The sequence below is a fragment of the Pteropus alecto genome, unplaced genomic scaffold, assembly GCF_000325575.1.
Source record: "Pteropus alecto unplaced genomic scaffold, ASM32557v1 scaffold76, whole genome shotgun sequence".
NCBI classification, from domain to species: domain Eukaryota; kingdom Metazoa; phylum Chordata; class Mammalia; order Chiroptera; family Pteropodidae; genus Pteropus; species Pteropus alecto.
In genome coordinates, this window is record NW_006443138.1 from 857782 (window position 1) to 867129 (window position 9348).

The 9348-nt window shown below is 33.4% G+C and overlaps 1 pseudogene; it reads right to left on the reverse strand.

The window, feature by feature from the left end:
- Positions 1-5607: 5607 nt before the first annotated feature.
- LOC112472342 lies at positions 5608-5726 on the reverse strand (annotated as a pseudogene).
- Positions 5727-9348: the final 3622 nt, after the last annotated feature.

The window sequence follows — 9348 nt, forward strand, 5'->3', positions numbered from 1 at the left end:
TGTTCTAAAAAGTGACTGAGTAGATACTTTAGGTTTAATGGTCAGAGAAGCCCTTTCTGAGAAGATAACGTTTAAGCTATAATCTGAATGACAAGAAGGAGTCAGCAAGTCAACATAAATAAAACAGCTAATAAGTTCCTAAGATGTGAAAGACTAGTTTTTTGAAAAACGAACTCAAATGTGGCTGAATAATTGAAAGTAGGGGTAAGATTGAATGTTGAATGAGACAATATTGAATAAGAAAGTAGGATTCAGATCATGTAGGGCTTTGAAAGCCAGGGAAAAAAAAAATTCATTTTCAGTAAAGAGTTGAATGTAAGTGAGTTAAAAATAGAGATTTAGCAGTGTAGAATCTCTGAGACCTTGACAGGGCAGTAGAGCTTTGAGAATATAAGTTCCATTGAGATGGGATGTGTTCGAAGTATAAAGTGTGGAAGAGAAGACAAGATACATATTAACATTTGTAAAAAGTTTTGATGTGGAAGAGAAGTGAAATCTGAAATTGACTTGAGAAGCAAGTGGAGTTATTTGTATATCTCTTTTCAAAATAATTAGCTATGCAATGCAAATATGGGAAACTGCCTGTTCTTCTAGGGTTTGATTTTGCCAGAAAAGTGGGATGGAGAGATAATGGGGAAAGGAATTGAGTATATTTTAGTATATTGAATGATAATAGTAATAATATATCATGAAATTCTAGCTGGACAAATAAAAATCAACCAGAAAGAAGCTATGGATGGGACTTTGGTTGTTTCAATAGATTAAAGTTTCAATGTTATGGTAGTCACTGGAGTAAATGAGTTCAAATGGAACACTGAGAGCAGAGTTTTTAAAATTGTTTAAATTAGGCTGTTTCTGTTGACTACATCCAAGATATAACTATACAAGTAGATACGTAAAATAAATCATAAGGAAAGGTCGCCACAGTAGAAAAAGTAAGATATTCATCTGTAGAGCGAAGTCACCAAGAATGATAACATTAAGGGCTAGGACCATTATATAAATGAGGAAGGATGGCCAAGAGGTAAATACTTGACAGCAATCATTTGGAATTTTGATTATGTGCATCGAAATATTTAAATTGGTTTTTAACTATCATGCTTTCTGAGTCCATTTATCAAGAGCTGAAAGCAAACATTAGGTAGTACTTTTGATTACACTAAGAAACAAATTAGAAGTTGTTAAGTAAACCTGAGTTCTAATACCATAAATAAATTTTTAACTGCTATTTAATGTTTATGTCAGGATAATAGTTGTATTGAATAAAAAGGTGTTCAAAACTCATAGATGCAGATAACAGAATGGTGGTTACCAGAGGGGAAAAGGGGTAGTGGGAGGGACAAAGAGGATAAAGGGGGTCAGATACATGATAATGAAAGGGAACTATATTTAAGGTGGAGAGCACACAATAGAGTATACAGATGTCATATTATGAAGTTGTACACCTGAAATTTATATAATGTTATTAACTAATGTTACCACAATAAATTTATTTTATTTTATTTTTTTAAAGAATGTTGTTCGGAGCACTCTTACCCTTCCCCTTATCTGTTAGGAGAGCTTAATTGACAAGAATTAGCTAAACTAATAAGCCAAAATTATCTGCATTAAACCAATCCCAAAAGATCTTCCTTACAACTTCACACTAAGGCTTTCTTCATTCACGGGAACTGTGTACTCCTTGGTGGAGAGGTTACCCTGAGACATTCTTAGAGAGGGGAATGAATGATAACTACTAGGCTATAAATTATTAAGACTTCTTCCAATGACACCCTATACTGGTTAAAAGGAGGATCGTCTGTTTTTTGAGAACTGAGCCTATCAAGTGTCAATAATTTAACTTGTATATGAACTTTTTTCATCATGACATTTCTCTCACTCTAAACTAGTTGAAGAGCATGATGCCATATTTCATATCTCCAATAGGACATTAAATGAAAGCTTTCTTTATTCCAAATCAAACATTAAGCACTAAGTCAATATATTCCAGAGAAACATACAAATAATAGCTTTTCTCCACTGGAGGAATAATAGAACATTGCATTTGGATGTAACTTAAATTTAAGTATTGGTCCCTTTGCTTGCTATATTATGTTTAGTAATTTACCTAAGCCACTAAACCTTGGTTCCTTTTTCCTTCCAATAGCAATAATATTCTATCTACCTACTCACAGGGAAGCTAAAGTGAATTAAAATTATTAGATACAAAGAACTACAGACATGAACTAGCATATTATAAATGCTTAGTAAATGGTAGCTATTTTTTTTATTGGTAATAAAATTTCATCACAAGGTATGATAAAGTCCACCTAATTATTATTACTTACTACAAGGTTAGAGAAGGAGTCTAACCCAGTAATTTATACACTGGTTTAGGGAATAGAATTCATCTTTCTGGTTTTCTATGTTATGCAACCCCCCAGGATGTCCATTTTTATTTTTAGAAAACACCATGCCCTTGAAATAATGTAGAAGTTGCTCTACTTTATAAAAATTCCAAGCCAGAACCTGTCATAATGTGGTTGAAACTGAATAACTGAATTGAAACTGGGATTTTTGTATCTGTAGAAAGAGGGAAGAGACCCTGATTCTGTTTTCAGCTGTCAGGTGATAGACATACCAAGTTTTACTTGTACAAGCTAGAAATAAAATTGTGTTTAGACATGAATGCATAGGTTTGCTTGTTTTTTTTGGGGGGGGGGAGTCATTTAATAAGTAATGTGATAGAAAATGCAAAATAGGCAGTGTTTTGTTTAAATGATATTATTTTTGTGTGTGTGCATTGTATTTACACTCAATTTTGTTTAAAAATCATTCTGTTTTTAAAAGGAAAATACTATACTTAAGGATACACAGCAGTATTATAACACTGCTGTACTTAATCTCACCAGCATAAATAGCCAAAGTAACTAAAGCACAAGTATAAGATAAACTGTCTACAGACAGAAGATTACTCAATTACAGTTGTATCTTGCAGAACAGAAAAGGAAGGAGAGGAGAGAGGGACAGACAGAGACAGAGAGACAGAGAGAAACAGAGAGAGAGAGAGAATGTGGCTCAAGGATGCATGTGATCCAGCTTCCTGCTAAATAATCTGAACACAGAAGTCATTGAAGTCTTTTGAATTTGATTCTGAAATGCTGAAAATAGATACTAGAAACAGGAAGTAATTTGGGGTTTGATAAAAAAATGTTATCTTTAAGGGAAAAAAATAAACCAACTTTAAAGGTGATATGCTAATTAGATTTTCCTCAAAATGATAACACATATAAAACTCTTTTATAAACTAATAATTTCCTGTTGATCACTAAAAAGGTGACCTATTTTTAAAAAAAACTATAACATAATAAGCAAGAAAGTCTTTACAGTTAGCTTTGCATGCAATATATAATTTGAGGTTAATCCTCTTATAAATTGTTTTTTGAAATTTTATAAAATTAACATTATTAGACTTGTTTTATATTTTCAAATTATGGTTGTTATAATATATAACAGTTTTATTCAAGACATTATAAGATTTCTCCTTACATATCACAAAAGCCAAATAAAGTTAATTTACTGAGGCTTAAATTCATCCCGGCTATTAAGATTTACCTAAGGCTGAAATGAACACATTTTCCTATATAAGTAAAGATGGCAAGAGTCGGAAAAGAGATTGATCAGTATTTAATGCACAGAATTAAAAATAATTGAAGTAAAATGTTTCTTGTGCCCATTGAATCACTAACCTGGGGCTAGGAAAGCTCAATTAAATGTGTTATAAACCCAGTGGTAAGCAACCAACATGTCTTCTGTCATATGGGGAGGGGGGTCATGATTACAGATAATCTTCTCTTTAATAGTGTACACCTAGTAAGAGGGAAGCAATAGCATCTTCTGACTAACCTGAGTATTCCAGTTTCTATCAATATTATCTCTCATTGAGTTACTAAATTAATGTTCTGGTGTGTGTGTGTGTGTGTGTGTGTGTGTGTGTGTGTGTGTGTGTGTGTGTGTGTACGTGCGTGCACGTAAAATGTTTGTCTTTGAGTTCTCTTAGGAGAGTTTGCTAAATGTCACCTGGCAAGGCCTTATCCTATTACACTGTGAAGATTTCTTTTCATGCTGAAATATGTTTGAGTCTGTGTCCCTAAAATGGCTAATATAAGAATCTATGTTAAGCTCATGCTAACAATAACACTCTGTAGCCTGCTTTTTAATTAAACAGATAACTGAAAACCTTTATTGACCTTTAAAGCAAAATTCTATCAAGAATAGTATGAGATTAGAAGGTTTCTTATTATCACAAGATTAATTGCCTCTAAATCAGAGAATTGTTAGCTAGAGAGTAAGTCTTAATTTCTAATACAATTAAATTAACAATAAACTTAGAATGAGAGATGGGCTCTGGCATAATTATATACACAAAGCCAAAAGATATTCGGTATTTTGTATTTCCATGTTTTGTGTATAACAACCTTCACAGCTCTAAAACTACATTAAATTTGTTGTAGATCATTCTTTGATGTGTTCATTTAATACCCTCAGACCTCCTGTACACTCCTGGGCCTTGGGTGAGATGAGTGAAGCACTTGCTGTGGGCACAAATGTTAAGAAACCACCAAAAAACTCAAATAATTAAGATGAATAATATTTTAATGTTATATTTTAAAGAAATAAAATTAATTTAACAATTCTTAATGAAGAAAATATCAAATAAATACATTATTAGTATTACTGATTTTTCCTTTTGCTTTAGGCTCCAATATGTTTCAATACAGCATAGCTCAAAATTACTTATTGCATTATTTCAAATTCTGGCTAACTTAATTTCATTAGAAGAATATATTAGGTGGTTCACAGAATTGTTAGAAATTTAAGGAACTAGGTTCAGAAAATGAGTATAAAACAAAAATTTTAGGCAGCAAGGAAAGTATCACTGTATCAGTTTGATCATCTTATGATTATTGTCATTTTTTTCCTATTGGATACTTCATTTCTAGACTTTGCAATACATATTTTTTTAAATCTCGCTGTATCTTTGTATCTCTTGGAGATTTCAAGTTCTTGGATGGAAATAGAAAATCAGCAGAGCCCAGGACTGATGCATGTGTGTTAGTTTTTAGGGATTAGATAAAGCTAAATCTTGCTTCCTGTCAAGACCCACAAAATGGAGGATTCCTCTGAAATAAGAAAATATTCAGTTGAGGGATAATAATAAAATGCCCAGTGTCTACTGCATTCATTATTAACTGTAGCCCTAGAATATATCAAAGTGAAAGCCTATTATTGCCAATTTTTCAAACGGAAAGAAAAAAATACAGAAACAAATAAAATAGTGGTAATGTCAAAAACTTCAGCTACAGTAGAAAAATAACTTTAATATGAAAATTAAAAAATATTTCCTGAAAGAGTACTAGGTCATTTTCTTGGTATTAGAAATTAGAATCACTTGTGGTATTCAAAGAAATTTTGTTTATTTTATTTTATTATTTTTTATTTTTATTTTATTATTATTATTATTATTATTATTATTATTATTATTATTTTTAGGCGAGGCAATCCTTGGTTGACCTCACAGATTGCAAGGACCTTGTCAGATTACAATCCCTTATTTTTTATTTTCTATGCCTACAGCGCCTGGTCTTCCTAGGTGGTCTCCCATCCAAGTACTAACCAGCCCCGACCCTGCTTAGCTTCCGAGATCAAAGGGGATCCGGCGTGTTCAGGGTGGCATGTCCATAGACAGAAATTTTTGATTACTAGTGAAAAACCAAATAAATTCAAGAATCTCTGGATAAAAATTTAAAGGAAAATACTAATTTTTATCCAGTTATTAGAGATATACTAAATAGCCATTCAGAAATGTTTGTGTATATGACAGACTATTAAAAAACCACTTGATAGTGCATGATGACGCCAGTAAATCTCCAAAACAAATATGCAAAACAAAATTTCAAGACTCTTAATATTGATGAGAGAAAAATCAACAAATTAGAAGCACTTATTCATGAAAACTGTTAGAACTTTGGTGGGGGGAGGGGAAAGCTGAGTTTGCAGCCTTCTTGCCTAGGCTGCTGCAGTCTGCCCAAAGTTAATTTTCGTGGTAGTTTCGCAATTTTGTTGTGAAAACAAAACCAGCAGTGTTACTGCTAGAGAGACAGGCTTGATTTGGGGTAGAAGGCAAAACCCATGACCAGCAGCATCATCAATAAAAGTAGAAACTACCTCAGGAAATGATGGACAAAATCTGCAGCTCAGTTAGCCTAAAGTCACTGTCCATGTAGGGGTGAAGAGTGAAATCACCCCAGTGTGAAATCACCCCAGTGTGAAATCACCAAATGTGCAATCCTGAAAATGAGAGAATCCAAGAAGGGTTAGCTTTATAAGCTCTCCACATATGTCTGTTTGACTAGGAAATTATATTCATGTATGGGGAATCCTGAGAGGGTCCAGTGGAAAGTAAAAGTCAAGGTATACATACTTGAGAGCTGGCTGAATTTTGAATGGCTTCCCAACCCACAGACAGATATATAAGCAGAGGGTGGAAGCTTTACAGGCTCGTGGTGTTTGAGCTTAGCCTCTGCCCAAATCATTGTCTGAATATTAAGCTATGCAGACACAGGACACTCCTTACTATACTAAGCTAAAAAAGTAAAATAAGAAATATAAATCTGAGCATAGATATCAGTAACTACTACAAAGGAAACCTATTTCAGAGATTAATACCAGGAAAACTGGGAAATCATAATCTAGATTTGCTAGAGTATAACCAGTCTCATCCAAAATCTCTAAACCTCGACAACAACAAAATTAATACGAATAAAAAATCAAACAAAAAACTCTAGAAAATTGTGACTTGTAGTCAGGAAAAAAAAAACAAAACAAAAAACAGTTAATATAAACTGATTCTGAGTCCAGATGTTGGATTTAGCAAACAAGGACTTCAGAGAAGTTACTATAAATATATTCAAAGAATTATAGCAATTGTTTAACAATGAAAAGAAAATATGATGAAACAACAAATGGAGAATATTAGTAAACAGAACTAAAAAAATAGGTTCAAAAATTGAAAAGTATAACAAATGAAAAATTTACTAGATGAGCTCAAAAGCAGACTTGAGAGGACGAAAGAAAAAATCAGTGACCTGAAGATAGAAATTATCCTATTTGAAGAACAGAGAGAAAAAAAGATTAAAGAAAAATGAACAGAGCCTCAGAGATCTGTGAGAAAATATCAAGCCTGATAATATTTTTATAACGGGATTCATATAAATTTACTAAAACTCGTTGAACTGTGCACATAAAATAAATATATTTTATGGTATATAAATTTTACCTCCACAAAGTTTTTTTTTTAAGTCTCCACTAATTTTTGTTCTTTTTCATTTATAACGTATATTATTATTAATTTTTTATATTTATTGCCTATTTCATGCTGAAGAAATATGCAGAGGGAGTGGTAAAAAGATAGACATAATCTTTATGAAATTGGAGTGTGAGGTAAATATTAGTCAGAAAGATAGTGGCCAGGAGGATTTCTTGGAGTCAGACAGGCTACTGCTATACCACAAGGTCCACCAGGGCCTGGGAGATTTCTTTACCAGAAAGAATGAATGAAATATCCTTAATAAAATACAATATAGACTTGAATTTTATGTTTCAGTAACTTACTTTATACTAATATATGACTATAGAACTTACACAAACATGATTGCAGATAAAACTGCCCCCTAGAAAGAGGCTTTGTTTTTTAAACAAGTTATATATTTTTTCAAGTTAAAACCAAAAGTGAGCTCTATAATCAGCACTAGTTTTTAGGCTCAGGCACCAGCATTGCCATCTTGCTTTGTTGCAACATCTTTCAAACTGATACCACTTTATCTGCTTTTGTCCCATTCTTCAGTGTTTGATGTTCTACAAAGCCCTGACTAGCATTCCAGCCAATATCACTTCATTCTCACCCTTGTTGTTCAAACTCTGCTCACTAAATTCTTTCAGTCTTTAGAATTATGCCTCAGGGCCTTTGTACCATCCTTTCTCTGCCAAGTATACTGTACCCTACCATACTTCCCCTTAGTTAAGGCCTACTCAGACCTCAGATTTCACCACAAATATCACTATTTGTAAATTAGTAATATTTTTGCTTCGCAAAATATGATAGTTGTTAAAAGTCACGTTAAAAAGACTGGAGTTGTGTCATAATAGTGCTTACTATTATTTGGTTTAGCATTTCAATTATGTCAGGCCTCTGGGTCAAATCGCTTTGAATCTCTTAGTTAATTCCTCAGTGTAACAAAATGGTTTTTGCAACTCAGCCTCACATCCTTTTGCAATTTCAAGGTAGGGAAAAAAGGGGGTAGGTTTGGGCAGAAAATTATTTTTTTCTGGATGGCAGAGACAAGAATATTTTTCATAAAACTCCCAGCAAACAACCTCCTTCACCTCATTCAACAGAAATTATCAAATGACTACCATAAAATGCAAGGATTTCACAAAGTGAATTTCTGGCAATGAGGAATATGCATAATTATCTAACTATATTTTGCCATCCAAAACAAATTCAAGTTCTCTTGTTAAAGATGAGAGAAACAGCTGTGAGTTGGCAACTAACTGTTTCCGCCATCAGTTATCGGCATACATCTATTTTCATAGCGATTTAATTTCTGTGTCTTCCCCATGAACTCTAAGACCCACAGTGTCACATACTTGAGGTGGCTTGTTCACCATTATTTACCCAGGATACCACAATATAAAAGTGAAATAAAAATGATCTCTTAAATAATCGTCGTTGTGAAAATCCACATTTCACACAGGAATATTAATGGACATGAAAACAATATGCTTAAACCAGTTCTTTCCTGAGAGTATCCCTCCAGGGGACAGTTGGCAATGTCAGGAAACATTTTTGATGATCGCAATTGGAGGGAGAGATGCTGCTGACGTCTAGTTGGCAGAGGACAGGAATTCTGCTGAACTTGCTACAGTGAGGAGGCAGGCTCCATACAAAGGACTGCTCCATTCAAATTGACACGATATCTGGTCTATGACAACGGTACCAAGGTTGAAAATGCCTGGCTTGCAGGGGGTGGGGGAGACGGTGGGAAGAAAATGCCTGGCTTAAACTTATTTCACTTAATTTATAATATTCTGAAAAATTGAAAAACAGTTTCAGCAATCCCCCTTTTTAAAAAATGTTTGTTTATACCATCCCCTGCCCATCTCTTTCTGATGGGAAAAAAAATTATTTTTATTTATTTATTTTTTTATCCCCAGACTTTTTGCCAACCTGACAACAAAAGGTACCTATGATCTGGATTACAAAATAAATGTGGAGAGAAACAGCCCAGAAATGCTTCACACCCTGCA